Source organism: Camarhynchus parvulus, chromosome 3 (genome assembly GCF_901933205.1).
Source record: "Camarhynchus parvulus chromosome 3, STF_HiC, whole genome shotgun sequence".
NCBI classification, from domain to species: domain Eukaryota; kingdom Metazoa; phylum Chordata; class Aves; order Passeriformes; family Thraupidae; genus Camarhynchus; species Camarhynchus parvulus.
The window spans coordinates 60,831,194-60,847,890 of NC_044573.1; positions in this window are offsets into that span (position 1 = coordinate 60,831,194).

The following is a 16,697-nucleotide window of genomic DNA, read 5'->3' on the forward strand; positions in this document are numbered from 1 at the left end:
ATGGAGGAGGAAAGTTTCATGACTTAGTGACATGTGACCTTGAGACCTTGAGCCCAACCAGCACAATCCTTCCTCTCCAGGTATTTAGAAAGTAATAGTAATAACCTTTAATTAGAGTACTTAATACTTCTCAGGCATTTAAATGTTAGGGAATTTCGACCTAGGGATCTCTTTTCTTGTGATGTATTACAGCAGGAAAGAGCAGACTCAGCCAGAGACTTTTTGCAGATGTGAATATGTGAGTTGCAAGATGGTGGGATGTTCTGCAGAAGATGTCCTCTGGCAGAGCCTTTGGCTGAGTGTGTTAAATTCTCACTGAAATGTAAAGGACAATCCCTTTCCTCTCTGTCAGGCTTACAGGATGGGTAGCAAAAAGTGGACCTGGAAAGTTTTAAAGTTCAACAGGGTCTGTGGACTGTTCATTTGATGATGTATTTTTTGCAGAATATGATAGGTATCCTGTTCTGGGAGAAAAAATCAGTGAATAAATACAAGTTTTTGCTTTCAACACTCTCCTCCTGGACTCCTGCTGTCTAGTGGCTGCAGAATTCAAAGAGATTATTTTGGTGGTTCCAAAAATCTGTCATACAGATCTGAGTTTTTTCCCTTCTATTTGTCAATGTGTGACTAAGCACAAGTATTACAGGAAACATGGAAATGTTTCGGCTTTAAAGAATGGCTGTGGAAAAAGACCTCCTACTGATTAACAACTGTTGTTTAATAAAATCATTTTTGGATGTCCAAATTGCTGATTGTTCCAGTGAGGGTTACATTCTGACCAGAAGGGATCCCACCAGTCCCATGTCATCAGCCTGTGTGCTCTGAGAAGAGGCTTTTCTGTGGTCATTTCCTGCTTCAAAACAATGGAGCATAAGAGATGCCCATCTTTGCTCCCCAAACTGCTTAGCCCAGTCCCTAGGGTGGCATTAAAACCATGGGAGAACAAACAAGGAGAGGAGCTGGAGTGTGAGGATGTGTCTTTGTTTCAGAGATGCAACCCACGGGATGAAAGCCCAGCTAGGATGGGAACAGAGAAGATCTCTCATGTTTGGGGCATTGAGGGTCAGTGTGGGTGTATCAGGTGCTGGCTGGAAGGAGAGCAGAGAGGGCCAGGGACTCAATAGAAGTTCATCAGGAGCTTTTCTGTTCTGAATTTCTCCCTCCATAGTAGGGACCAAGCCCAGGTGCTCTTATGCTGTCCTCTGTGGGGCTGGTACTCAGGGTCCAATGCACACATCCCAAAGTCCTGGGTGGCACTAGGGGTGTTTTGCTGTAATTGTGCTCATTCAAGGGCTCACACACACACACACACACACAGAGAGAGACAGAGAAACTTTTATTTCTGTTACATTTTGTGGCTGTTCTTGCTGTGCTCTGAGGCTTTCATCTAGTTTGTCTGTCCTGTGAAGTGGCAGAGTGCTGCTGCATGGCCTTTCACAGGTGATGTGGGCAGTGCTGCAGCTGAACTCTCCACCTTGAACCAGGGCCTCATTGAGAGTGTCACTCAGGTCTGACACTTTCCTAGCAATACATGTTCCCTCTGCCAGTTTCTTTATGGACACAATACTTCAGTTCCATGCAGCTGGGTATTCTTAGTCTAAACGTGGCTGAAGGCAACAAATTAATGTCACTGCCCATGTTTCATGTTGGTTTGTTTGTTTTGGGTTTTTTAATAGGCAGCCAGCAGATGTGCGCAAGGGTTGCTTATTGACATTAATCATAACCCTGTTGATAGCCCTGGGCAGGCAGCTTTAATTGACCAGAACTGAATCCAGTAATCATATCATGGAAAATATACATCACATTTATTTCAGTAGCACATCTGAATTACAGTAATATGACTTCATGGCAAAATTCTCAGTGACTGCATTAGAAGCAGGAGCAGAGCCATTGTCTGACAGCACAGATGTAACTGAGCTGTGCCCCACAATCTGCTGTGCTTGGGCAGGACAGTGAAGCCATGTCCAAAAAGTCATAAAATTACCCTCCAGGATCTTGCAGACCAAGCCCTGTTCAGACAAATAAAGAGAAGTTCGTACATGGTGGTTGTAGAATTGTGTCTTTCATTGTTTTCTTTGAGTACAGCCCTTCAATAGAAGGGATGGTCACAGTCTCTTCAAACAGCAGAAATGCTCCAGTAAGAATACATAAAAGAGACCATGCAAAAAAAAAAAGACAATAAAAACAATTATGGAAGTCTTTCCTTTAACCCAATTACCTACAGAAAATTATAGTTTAAAAAAATCTCAGAGATAGTAAAGCAAGGGAAAAAAACCCTGAGATTGAGTTTGATCATTTTATAACTGGGGAAAAATCCCAAGAATTTAATCAACAAACTAATGGAAAAGAAACAAGGATGAATAGATGGCCAACATAGTCAATTGAGCCTATTTTTTTCCATGGTGAATGCAAAGTCTGTGACCTTTGTTCAACAGAATGGTTGAGAGATGAGGTTTGGGACTGTGTTAAGTTACCATGAATGGCAGAATCCAAGCAGAGCAGATGTGATTAGTTGTCTAAACTTGACTGTAGATATATTCCTGTAAACCTTTTCTCATCCTGTTCCATGCAGCAACATTCTAATAGCTAAATATTTACTATATTTATATATAAAATGTGGATGAAGGTGCTGATTTGTAAAAATAGATATCTTGAGGATGAGCAGAGCCCTTGGGTTCAATCAACATGAATATGTTATATATGCTTCACTTTGTGCATTAACTATATGTATTTGAAGTTGTTAAGGTGGTTTGCTGACATTAAAGCTCCAAACAGCCAAAATGTCTCTTTTGAAATGGTAGAATTATAAACCAGTAGGATTGTGTACAGTATGCAAATTAAATTACACTTTAGTGTAACTCTTGTTCAAGATTTTTGTATAAAACTAAGACCTTATTTTACATGGGAAAAATAAAAACACTGAAGGCCAGTGAGAGTTGTACAGTTGTTCCAGACATTGAAGTAGTGTATTAATATAGGTTTTTAAAGCAATGCTGATGTAATTTCTAATGTAATTTTATGTAACACCCACCCCCTTAAACTTTGCTCTGTCTGAGATATGAGATAGACTGCACTGAAAAACAGAGGACACACAGGCAGCAAGATGAACAACGTACAGGTGTACAATGTAATATGTGCATGTACCGAACAGGTAGGTAGTCTTTAGTAAGATCATTGCCTCCTCTTTTGCAGAAAAAGTGTTTCAATTATCAGGAGACATCTTCAAGGGCTTCAAATGGGAAATTGGTGAGGATATTGGTTAGATGGATCAGAATATTTTGCTAGTACTAGTCCAGGGAGGTTTGAAGGAGATGTAGAACTGGGCTAGAGTTAGGGGTTTTTTTATTTATTTATTCTTTATTTATTCTGTCACTTATTCTGAGACTAGAATTAGTTTACTTTTCTTCATATTGAATTGGTTTTGTACAAAGTAGTTTAATTATAGCCTACTTAGTAGGAGGAACAGCCTCTTCATTGCAACAAGTAAACTTCTGGAGACAAACTGATGTTTGTAATCTCCTTAATTCAGGAGGAGGTGCATTTTTGGGGGTTCTTCAAAATTCACAATTTCATTGATGTTTTCATTTTTCTTTTAGGCCATCATGATAATGCATAAAAATTAGACAATACCAAGATTTTAACTTTTTTATTTCAGTCCCTTAATAATAGAAATATTGCAGAATGTAAGACAAAACAATTCTCAGAAGATACAAATTTAATTGACTGCTACCTCTTATTAAGCTGTATACTAATTCAGATTTTGGAATTCATGCAGATTTTAATGGGGAATCTCAGTTTTCAAACCTTTTTTTAAGTAGCCAGAGAGGAATGGTAATAATGATTTAAATTATTATCTAGCTTGATCTATGTGGGATCTCCTTAGAAAAATTCACTGTGTGTAGTTTAGACACACTCTTGAGTGATTGATTGTCCCAGGGCCTCTCAGTCCATGCTGAATGTTCTAGGGGATCATGTGATTTCCTTGTTGCAAACCTTGATAAGGAAATCAGGGACACAGTTAAGTTGGAACCCATCTTTCCATGGCTTTGTCCTCAACTCTCTTTTCTGTATAAATTTATTCTTTAAAGTACTGGTGAGAAAATTTGTGGTTCTGCTAACTTCCCTGCATTCTAGAAATGACTGTCAGATTGGTAAGTTATATATCCATTGGAAATATTAAAATAATTAAGCTATCAAGACTGAATTTAATTTTCTCATACTTCCAGAAAGGATTGAATTACATTAGTGATGGTTTCATGTTTGAATTTGCAAAGTTGTAGGGAAGAGTTTGTAGAGTTGTAGGGACAACACGTGAAGGACTTTTTGTCGGTGAAATGCTCACCTAACTATCTGTGTTTCCAACTTTTCCTCTGTTAGTCCTCATGAAATGCACAGGCTGGTTAAAATTCACCACTCTTTCTGTTTAGATATTTGGTCCCATGTTGACTGTTTTTCTAAGTGCAAGAACTTTTACAAGTTAAAAAAGAAGACCCTGAAGAATGTGATGCTGCTTTATGGAGGACAAATCTTCTATTTCTACCCTGACATGAAACTCTTAAAGGTGAACAAAGAGGGAGACATGTCTAGAAATGCACAAAGAAGCTGAGCTAATTAAGAGAGCTCCTACTGCCTCCCTTCATGAAAGCTGCTATGCTTTTGAAACCCTGGAGATGGTTTGACTGTGGATTTGTGAGGTTAGGAATACAGCTGGGATGCTGAGACTGTGGGCTGGGTGGTATGTATAGAATGTGTTTGATCAGTTTCCCTGGTTGTATTAGAAAGAGATGGCACAAAACAAATGGGGTGGAAATAGGCAGAAAGGATGAGGAGCTCCCTCTGGGATAGGTCTGAACTGATTTAGGTTGTGGGAATTTTGTATGTGTACTAAATGTATTTTTCCTGGAGATTTCAGTGACAATTTATTTTCTTCTAATCTTTATCAATGTTACAGAAAATGTATTTGAGCCTTCAGAAACATGAGGTTCAAACCTTGCAGTTCATTCCTGCAGATGTTTGCATGGCATGCTACAGCCCTGCTTTCTGTATGCTGGCATGCAAATAGCTTGTCCGTCTTGCCTTGCACCATTACTATGATTCCTTACTTGGTTCCTGTCACTTTCAGGTATTTAACACTGTAAAAATACTTTTCTTGTCTGAAGCGTCATCATAGATGGCATACTTGAACAATGCTATCTCTAGTATAAATATGTGTGATTGTGGCATTTTGGATAAACAGAAGCTGGGTGATGCAGGACACACCACCTCTGTTCACAAGCCACTGAGGATCAATAATGAATATTCAGTGCACCACATTAAATCTGCCAATGTTAAGGCTACCCAGGAGATCACAACATGCTGGTGGGGAGATTCATATGATAGTAAGTCCTTTTGGTCATATTCACAGGCAACAGCTCCTTCACTCTTATACTTTGATAAGAAGAATATAAACAAGACCTTTACACTGTCTTGAAATGCATCAAAAATCCCTGTGTCTCCTCTTCCCTGGTGAGACTAATCCTGATCATCTGATACCTGTATCAGCAGATGGATTTTGTCACTTGACAGAAGCATGGATAAACTTGGCAGAAAGTAAAGAGCATTAATAACAACAGATGTTGTAATGTTTTTCTGTGTTTACAAAACGCCTGTATGCTCCATGTATCATTTCAAATTATATTGAAATTATTGATTTTTATTTAATTACTACAAGATAAAACATTTTCAGAACAGCTCGAGGGTTTTGGAAAATTAAATAAAAAAATCAGAGTCTGTCTGAGAAATTCTGTGTTTGGACCTGACCTGACCCACTAAAACCACTAAAATCGGATTCTCAGTTAAATGGAAAAAATACAATTTTGCTTTAGTTTTGTTTCTTTTCTATTTTAAAGATGAGAGCTGCGCTGAAATTCTACTGGGAAAGCAATACCAATAAAACATCAGAATTAAAGGGAAAACAATTATAAAGTTTGCTTGAAAGTTTTATGCAATCATATATGTCTGCCTAATCTATCAATTTATCTTCCTTTTGGCTTTTATTCAGCAAGCTGTTTAAGCCTATGTCTCACCTTAAGCAGGCAGCAGGTTGAAATCCTTGTTGAACTGGGGTAGGCACAGTTACATGTTAGTTCAGCTCAGAATGATAAATATTTGCTCTTATTAGTGCTATGCAAAACATGATTTTTAACCTCATGGAAACTCTGTGACATGAGCAAATTACTTGGAGACTTGCACAAGCCTCTTGAGGAGAAGTCCCCCATGCACACAATGCATGAAGGGCACCTTTATTCAGAAACGGCCATGGATTTGTAGATCTGTGATGATTCATTGAGCAATTTCTAGTGATTCTGGAAACCTGAGTTTCCTGGGGCAGCAGAAGGACTACTAACACATTTGACAAAGGAAATAGAGTAACTTTGCTTTTTCTGCCAACCAGGGGACACCACAGTCTCCCTTAGGGTGTCAGCAGAGGGTCTAGCAGTCAGCCTTTGAGTCTAAGTTCCTTCCTGCTTTCCCACAGGATGCTTGGCAGGACATGAGTGAGGGGGCACTAGGGCAAGGCATATCCACTACAAGCAAATGTTGATTGAGTTTGCAGTTTTCATGAAGTGAATCAAATAATTTCATTTGAGTTGTAAAACTTTGGTTGTAAAAGACAGAAAACCCTCCCCAGCCCGAAGCCAAAATTCTGACCAGAATGCAGTGATCAGGAGCACTCTATGGCATTGCAGGTTTTGCAGATTTGGCCCTAGCCATTTCCCCCAAGAGGCAGAGCCTCCCATTGCCTACCCTGTGAGAAGCTGGAGTGACAGAGCCTCCTGTTTCACACCTGAGAAGCCTGGGCAGTGGCAACACTGTCCCTGCACTGGGATGATGTGTGACACAGCTACTGAGATGCCACTTTTAACAAAAGGCTAGGAAATTCAACATAGTGAGGGATTCAAATCTGTGCTCCGAAGTCCCACTTAGGCAAATACCCTCTTCAAGCTGGAGAACCACTCTGTGTACCCCTTTTTAAGTTCAACCTTCCAAGAGGCAGAAATCTTCTCGTTCCTTTTCAGCAACTGGAAGATTTTTAAAAATGCTTTCCTTCATCAGGCTCTGAGCAGACTTAAAGTAATTGAATCACACTTCTCACAGGGCAATAAAAGCTTGCTCTGGTTCAGCTGTTCTGCAGTTCAGCATATATCAAAGCCCCTTATTTTTTTTTTTGTCCTCCCTATCCTGGAGACATTCTACCACCATTTCCAAAACTGCTTCTTGCCTATGCTGCTGAGAAGCCTTGATCTAGCTTTAAATTAAAAAATACTGAAGTCAGATGAATACTTAGGAATGTGGAGGCTGTGGAAAATTTGAATCATAAGCAGCAGTATTGCTTGAATGAGACTCTGAAAGAAATACCCTGACATTTTAGGTATGGGGTAATTTAAATGTTTTTTTCCCACTGTTCTCTCCCAAGGCTGCAATTTTATAGCTTAGTCCTTGTATGACTCCAAATCCATATTGTCACCCATAGCTCACTGTTGCCTCCTTTGCAAGTGGCTGGGTGCTCCATATAGGTGGTGCTTCAGTCTCGAGATGCCTTAATCCAAATCTCAGCTACCGCAACAACACTGAGGTGAAGCTGTTGTTGACAGATTTGGGATCTGTTGTGTTGCTACTCTGAGCTTTGTGGGAATCCAAGACAGATTGTGGTATTTTGGAGTAAACATTTCAAAGAGAAGGGACAATTTTTGGTAAACTGTGAGGAGTGTGGGAGAGCAGCTTTGCTATTAGAATAGGAAGCTGGGAATAAAGGTTTTTGTTTATTCCTGCAAGGAGAGGTCGCTCAGTGTCTGAACTTCCAGTTACCTCCTATAAAAAATATTACAGCTGTTAATGTGAACCATTGTAGTGCCCAAGTAAAAAACTGGACAAACTGAATGGCAGAGCTGGGCTTTGTTTTTTTTTTTTTTTTCTGTTTGTTTGAGGGGTGGTTTTGTTTGGGCTTTTTTGTTGTTGTTGATTTGTTTTGTTTGGGTTTTTGTTTGTTTGTTTTGATTTTGGGGGTTGTTTGTTGGGGTTTTTGTTGTTTTTCATTGGTTTTCTTTTTGTTTGGGTTTTTTTTTTTTTTTTTTGGTTCATCTGTAAGGAAGACAAAAAGAAGAATAAAATAGGTGCAAATTTTAAAGCCTTTTCTCTCAATTTTAAATTGGTGTAATAAAAAAGGCCAATATATAACAACCACGTGAAGAAAAACACAGAGGGGGAAAGGGAAAAGAATTGTAAGGTTAAGAAGCAGAGCTTATTAGGCTGGGTGCATTATGGCATTAATCATAGGATCATAGAATCATTTAGGCTGGAAAAGAAAGACCTCTAAGATCTTTGAGTCAAGCCATTTACCCAGCACTGCCAAATCCATCACTAAACCACGTCCGCAAGTGCCATATCTACATGTCTTTCAAGTACCTCTGGGAATGCTGACTCAAACCCTTCCCTGGGCAGCCTGTTCCAGTGCCTGACAACCCTTTCCATGAAGAAATTTTTCCCTCCCCTGCAGGATTAAATGTCCCTCCATGCAGTAGTTCATTTGTAAGTGATTTGAGGATTTCTGCAGGCTGTTAGCAGTCCTGTGCCTTGGGATACCTGTTTCCTGGGTCTGTGCCCCTGCTCCTGGGAAGTGCTCAGCTGAGAGCAGCTCCTTTCCCATCACTGTTCTGCAGCTGGGGGCAGAACTAGCCCAGGCAACTTGGCACTGCCCCACAGGTCCCTGGGCTGGGAAGATGATGGCCAAGGAAATGTATGCACTCCTGGAACAATTCTGGCCATCTGTTCTTGATTAGCCTCTGTTTTCAAGGGACTGCTAGCTTTAGGCATGGATCTGTCTCTCCCCCAGCTCGGGTGACAAACCCAGCTGTGGGGTTAGAGGGAGGAGAAGGAGGCAGCAGGGTGAAACTGCTTCTCCTGGGCAACCCAGCTGGGTTATACATGCTCCTAACCGCCTCCTGAAAAGGTGGGAAATAGAGGATATAATTTGTTTCCTGCACACCCAATGCCTCTGCACAAGCACCTTGGTCAGTCATTATATTTTCTCTGGAGTCCTCTATTTCTCTGGCAGAGAAGATGGCATTGTTATGGCATTTGCTGACAGCCAGCTGTCCTACTTGGAAAGCAGCACTTTGCTTCTGCTTCCTGGTTTGCCAGTCTGCCCCAGCCACAGAGAAATCCTGTGGGAAAAGTTGAATATCAGGTTTGTATCAGAATAAATGTATACGAGGATGTCAAATTGACATTGTGTGGGGAATCATAGTTTTATGCTTCCTAAATTTTAAGTGCCTGACTTTGCACCTTATCAATATTCACAGCATTTTTCTTCTTTTACCTTTTGTTGTCACGGGGAGCTCTTGGCTGGTGATTAAGTACTATGAGCAGTCCCGAAGAAACCCGCACATTATTGGGAAATATATTAATTTGTTCCAGATCTCACTTTACTTATCATCATTGGTTTTGGAGGCCAATAACTTTAAAGCAGACTTGCAAATTGTTTCAACATGTTAAAACCTACAGTGATGTGTAAGTTCATGTGTGTATGCCATGTCTTAAACACAGATGTACGTTTTATGTCAAACACTCAAATGACCACTTAAGAAAATGGGAATTTATTTAAATTTTGGCTGCTTATTAAGTGTTTGACTACATTTCCACTATATAATAATGACATCAAGAGCTTTGTTAAATTAACCACAAGACCAATATGTATTTCCTATGGCTTTCTCATGGGACGTCCAGTTCCCGAATCATTCCAAAAGGCAAGATGCTAAAATATTGCAGGGACTGAGTACATGCAGAGCAAGACTGCAGCTGACAAGTGACTGTCAGGTGCTAAAGTCCAGTGTAGATCTACGTAATTTAGGATTATTGCTGCTATTCTGGAATGTAAAATAAATCTAATACCAGTTTGATGTCAGCCCTTTGGGGTGAATTGATCACTAGAATGTGTGGCTGAGGACGCTCTGCTCACATTGGGAACTTCATGGCACATCTCTTTTCCTGTCTTTTGTGTCCTGTCTCATTGGGTTTCAGTACTGAAAAGTGCTGCCCAGGCCATGCACACAGGCAAACATTGGCTGCTGGTTTTCGTATATGTGAGTAAGTCTGCCTTTTCTCAAAGATTCAGTTAGAAATGACTGCTTCAGTTCCACTCTCTGTTGATGAACAGTTTCAGTTTCTGGTTGTAGAAATAATATCCTATGACTTAGGTATAAAACAAATAGCATATTCCTCAATAAAGTGTTGCAGTGAATTTCTTGCAAGTGAAAAAAAATAGAAACAATGCAAAGCTTAAACATAAATTATGAATAGGAAAAATGGCTGGAATTGTTATGTTGTTGGCTACAAACAGTTTGCTTAACTCTGGTGCTGAATCAGGCAGGTAGTTACTGCAGTGTCCAAATGGTGTTTGGCTCCAGGATCTTCAGCAGCTTTGCTAAACGTAGTGGAGGACTGGGTAGACCACGGCATTTCCTGAGGTCTGATCCTCTCCTGTCTTGTCTCTTCCCTTTGTATGCAGCTTCTTAGCAGTGATCTCCAGGAAGCACAACAACTAAATGTCACTAGAAAAATGCTGCTTACAATTTTTTATTCCTAACAGCCAGGAATACTGCAGACATACAATGACAATGATGACACCTGGAAACACTCATAGCATGTGTGCAGAGTGTGGAAAAGCCAGGTTTTTGTATTGTACCTGCATTGTATATTGATAATAATGGTAGGGGTTCATTATTGGTAATAGTGGCTAGAGTTCAATTAAGTTTTGTGGCAATACCTAAAAAAAATACGAAATGACTAGGCTTCCAACAAGTCATTCCTTCAGGGTCCTTAGACATATGTATCAGTGGTACATCATCAAGATTTGGTGAGTTCCTAGCAAACAAAATGGAATAGTCATGCTTTGCCCTAAAGTATCAGCATTTTAAAAGATGACTTATGACAGAATCAGAGAGTCAGCTAGGTTGGAAAAGACCTTTGAGATCATCGAGTCCAGCCTATGACTTAATACCACCTTATCAACTAGACTGTGGCACCAAGTGGCATGCCACTCTTTCCTTAAATACCTCCAGGGGTGTTGACTCCACCACCTTCTGGGGCAGTCCATTGCAATGCCCAATGTCCCTTTCTGTGAAAAAAAATTCTTCCTTAAGTCTCACACTTCAAAAGGCAGATATTGTTGGATTGCCATTACCTAGCTGACTGAGCTAATTGAGCTTGCAAAAGTGGTAATTGTCTATGTAACCTCCTTCAGTGAAGGCAAATATTCACAGCCAGGATGTTCCCCTTGGCAGAGTCATCAATGCATCAGTCAGGCAGTATAGCACAGGCTGGGATCACTGCTGTAGGGTAAGGCCTTGACACACAAAAAGCTGCCTGCACACTCACTTCTCAGGTATCCAAGTGAGTCAGTGGTGTGTCCCACTGTAGAAACCATTCTGGTTATGTGTTCATTATCACTGTCAGTGTACAGCAGACAGTAAAGTCATACGTTTTTTAGGTATTGGAAATGCAAGAGAATAAATCTGCATGCCCAAGTGACTCCCTAAAGTGTCATATTCTGTGGTAGCAAGGTGTGCTCATTCCTAAGGTCTTAGCAGAGTGGCCAGGACAACTGCGCTTGTAACACAAGCTTATGACAAAGTGATTTTGGGACACTTGCTTTGTATTGCCTGTTTCACCATGAAACACCAAATACCAGTCCACTCAGTGAACAATTGCAAGCAAGAGAAGACCACATTTGTACTGAAGAGGGACTGTTTCTGGTATTTGTCCACTAGATGGCTGCAATTGTTGAAGGTAAGTACCTTACATGCTTGAAAGGGGCCTCAGATGCCAAAATCTACATTCCATTCTCTCCTGGGCTGTTGTCCTTACTTTCATTACTTAGAGAACACAAAGAACTGAGAGGCAGCAGAGGGCTGGAATTTCTCAATTCAGAGATGTAATATTTATATCTATGTGTAAAACATATACAATCTACCTCAAAGATGTAAAACATATTTCATCTTTGGCAAGAAGGGATCCCACTTGTGGCCTAATGATTTGTTGTGTCAAACAAGAACTTATGAATGAAACTTGAGGGCTAAAATGAATGGAAAAAAGAAGGATCATGAAATAAACCTTTTACTGATCTCAGAAAATGTAGGGACAAAGTGAGAATTTCCAGAAGTCAAGCTCTTAAAAAAAAATTGCAAAGAATGCTGGCAGGTTAAGCAAGAAATGTAAAGCAAAAAAAAAAAAGTTTATAGAATGTTTATCCAATGTGCCCTAAGGACATTACAAGCTTTACAATAATCTGTATATCCTGTAAAGCTAAACAAACACTTTTTCTCAGCTTTCAATAGTGATGATATTGGCCATGACGTAAAAAGTGGGGAAGTGAATGGGAGTAGTTATAGTAGAATGAATGTTGTGGAAATAAGTACCAGTCAGGAAATAAGGAAGTGTCAGGAAATAAGACAGTCAAATAAGATATGGTAAATTACATAAATATGTGAGTCAATTTACTGGGTTTGTTTGGCAATCCATCTCACCATGCTTCCCAATACAATATTGGTTTCTGAGCCTCCTGCAGTTTGTGGCCCAGGGACTCATGTGCCCAGTGTAAATATGAGGAAGGACACAGGTGTTGTCCTTCAGTTGGTTCCTCTTTCATTTGCTTGTTCATGTACCCCCTCACCTGTTTCTATCTTTAACTATTCACAACATCTCATGACAAGGAATTCCAGAGGTAACCTGCAGCTTGATTGAAGTACAACCTTCTTGTATTTGCTTTGAATGTATCTCCTGCTTCTCAGATTGGAAGAGACACTGAGGAACATGTGGTCTCCAAAGCCTCTCCATGTACTCCAGTTAAGGCACTGGACAATCTTCACCTGTGAGACCAGTTGGAGAAATGTTAGTGCTATTAGCAAGGATTTTTAGCACAGTTTACTGTGACATACTGAATAATTAAGCAAATGGAGGTAAATATAAAGCATGATTAAAAATTACTGTGGTTGAATAAAGCATGACAAAATGTCTCTTTGAGATAAATAAGTGATTTTCTAACTAAAGAAAATATAGTGAAATCATGGAATCATTTTGGTTGGAGAAGATCTTTAAATCATTGAGTCCGATGTTATGCCAATGCTGCCAAGCCCATCACTAAATCATGTCCCCACATCTTTTAAATACCTCCAGGGTTGGTGACTCCCAATGCTTTCCTGGGCAGACAGTTTGAATATTCCTGGTCTCTACTGAAATATTTTATATTGTACCAGCTGAGAAGCTGTCAGATTGGAAACAATGGAGATTAATATGAGAAACCTGAGTTGCACATAAAAGGGATGGGGCAACATGCTGTGCTGAAAAGAAACCTGTCAGGCTGCAAGGAGGTGTCTTGAGACCCTGTCTTGGCACTGGTGTCATTCAATATGTTTGTTTCATGAGTTTGGAATAAAATACAGGAATAAGTTGATGAAAACTGCCAGTGATAAATAAAAAGAGAAGGATGTCAATACAGATGAAAATCAGACCATTGCACTAAGATGATTCTGAAGACTACTTTGTCGATGACTTGAGCAAAAATGAAATAGAATTCAATAGAACAAATACACAATCATTGCATTTAGGAGGTCATTGAAACCTCTGTTATAAGCTGGATCTCTGTAAGAGGTAACAGAAATTAGAAACATGAGTGTGATTTGGAAGTGAAAAAGGCTTATGCTTGGAGGTTTTATCAGGTCTGGCAGCTCCAGTGGAGGTAGAGAGGTATTATTTTGCAAGGTGCTTGTGAGCTAGTATTTGAAGTTTCATTCTCACTCTGTTTACCCCACTTCAAGAGAAACTAGATTAGACCAGAGTAGATGCAGAAGTGTAAAAGGAGAATAATGACAAAACAGAAGATCTTGTATACAATAAGAAAATAGCAGAGGCTGGTGTATTAGCTTAGTGGGGGGGATATGGTTACTCTCTGTAAACACTGGAGAGGAGAAGATAAGCTAAGTAAAGCTAATTTAGAAAGAAACTAAATACCAATGTAAGCATAAGAACAAATGGCTATAAACTTACTGTAAGCAGGTAGCAAAAAAAAAAAAAAATTTCCAGGAGTTAGATAAATACATAAAAATATGCTTCTGTCAATTCCTCTGGTGATAAGGGAGAGTTCAGGAAAGTCTTTGTTTTATCATTTTTCTGTCACAGGCTGATGAGCCATTTGCCTCTGATCTCTGAGGAGTTTGGACTGGTAAATCATGCCCCAGAGAAGGGCACTGACTACTTCATGATACCTTTCCTGGTATGGATTATGTGCCAGCCTTGAGCAAAATGCCAACAAAATGTACAAGAGCCTTGGCACATTTGTTTGTGGTTGGTCACACTAGTTTCCAGAACACAGTGTCCTTCCCGCTCTCTTTTGGAGAGTCCTGTCTCATGCTTCCTATTTTTAGATCCCTTTTTGCCCACTGTCTGTGTGGTGGGGGGTTTGCCTTCAACCTCTTAAAATGCTCTTCGTGTTCTCCTTCCATTTCCTTAATTTCTTTTTTCTTTTTTTTTTTCCACAATCCTCTTTTTTCCTCACTAATTGTGAAGCCCACACAAGGCTGTCTTTGAGATATTTCAAAAGGACACAAAACTCCCTCAACAGAAGGTTTTCAAATGCCTTCCTCCTTTCTGTTCATGGCCATATGATCAGGTGCATCTACATTTTGTCATATCAGCTTGGTTGCTTGCTGGTCCTTCTTTTAAGATTCTGAGAATTTTTTTAAAATGGGATTATAGGGCTGGTTTTGTGGTTTCTTTTAAATGACCATTGAAGAGCGGGATGCCTGCGTACAGAGAAATCTCTCTTCCCTTTCTGTCCTGGTCTGCTAGTTCATTAAACATGGGATCTGTTGGAAAATGCTGGAGCTGTCTTCTGCAAATGCATGTGCCTTTCCTCCCCTTGGGACTTGGGGCACGAGGGAGGAAGGGAGGCTCCACTTCTCTGTTTTGTTTTGGCTGCCCCCTCAGTCAGAGTGAGGATTGTGGGCTTGCCTCAGGCATGGAGCTGCTACTGGGGGAACTGGTCAAATAGCATAGCCTGGGGCTCAGGCTCTCACCTGTGATTAGTGTCAGTTCATCTTGTGGTCGTTTAGGTTTGTTCAGTTCATTTTAAGGGAGGAGCATAAGAAGCACAGAGAAAACAGCTGCTTTGCCCAAAGCTATAGCAGGTCTGGTGAAAGACTTAAGGAAACCTTAACCCCAGGTCTAGAATGAAAGTCAGATAAGCGATGAACTCATCAATGTCACATTTGATACTGAGATTGTTTTCCATATTTTCCCTTTGTATGACCAAGCATGCAATCTCCCCACTCTGCATTTTTGTACGTTGCATGCCACATGATGAAAACCCACACATGGATTTCAGAAAAAGAATGTCTTACCATGATTAGGGAGGCATATGAAAAGATGCCCTTGGTTTTTGTTCTATTTCTCATTGTATCACATACATTAGCTACTGTGATGTTTTAGCAGGGCTAGTGAGGAAGAATACCTGTGCAAAGTAAAAGGTGACAAGCTGGCCCATGGTCAATGTTATGTCACTCTTCTGTGAATTGCTTTGCACATCACACTTTAAATGACAAATGGTGACTCTGTACCAAATGATTCCATTTTCCATGCAAGAGATACAAATATAAATTAAAGAGGTCTTTTGGAGGCTGGCCCTTATTTTCCGCATTTCTTGCAACAAAGGACCTGTCTCAAATGTCTGTGGGACATCTATTCCAACACAAATACACCATGGTTAATGCTTGATTTGAAATCCATTATAGACATCTGAGACTAGAAAACATCCATCGTTTGTTTCTTAGTTTTTGTGCCAGTTTGCTAAAAGCCCTCCCAACATTCTCTATAATCCTCTTCTTTTTTATCTCTGTGGAAGGAAGCATTCTGAGAGAAAGATTCTTTTCCCAAGCTTCCAAGAGTGTCAGTGCTGCAGTCTGCAGGATGTAGAGAGATACCTGGGAGGGTTTCTGTTTAACTGATTGTTGTTAGGTAATTTTAGTGGAAATAGAGAAACTATGCTGATGTTACAAATAACAGCAACAGCTGTGAGCTGGGAAAGATCCGGAAGGAACTGACTTAAACTACCAACTTGGTATCTCCAAAATGCACAGAGATTAGGAAAAATATTTGTTGAACTATTTAAAGGAATGTATGGACATTTTGAACACATGTCACCAATCACTAGTGAGCAGATGACCCTGGGTCACAGTGACCATCAGAGGGACACCAGAGAAATACTGTTAAGGAGGATTGTTCTGCTTTGGCATAGCTGATGCTTTTCCAACATAATGAGAATATTACTTTGAAAAACCTTCCTGAAACTCTGTGTTGATACTTGATATTTTCCAAAATAGGGCAATGGCTGTTCTGAGATTGATTTCTTGGATTGAACTTCCTGCATGACTTCTCCCAGCAAAGCCCCCCCCAGTGACTCAGAGTGCTGGCTAGCGCAATACTGGGCTTATTGCAAGGAAAATACCACTCCCTTTTTGTGACTGAGACCTTGTAGGCTCCCCTTAGTGCATCTCCTGGCAATGATTAGGAACATCTACTTGTTTTTTTAAAGGCTACTCCCCCTCCCATAGACTTCAGTCCTGTGAAGTCCTTAGGAAACATACCAGATCTGAAAAGCTATTGTT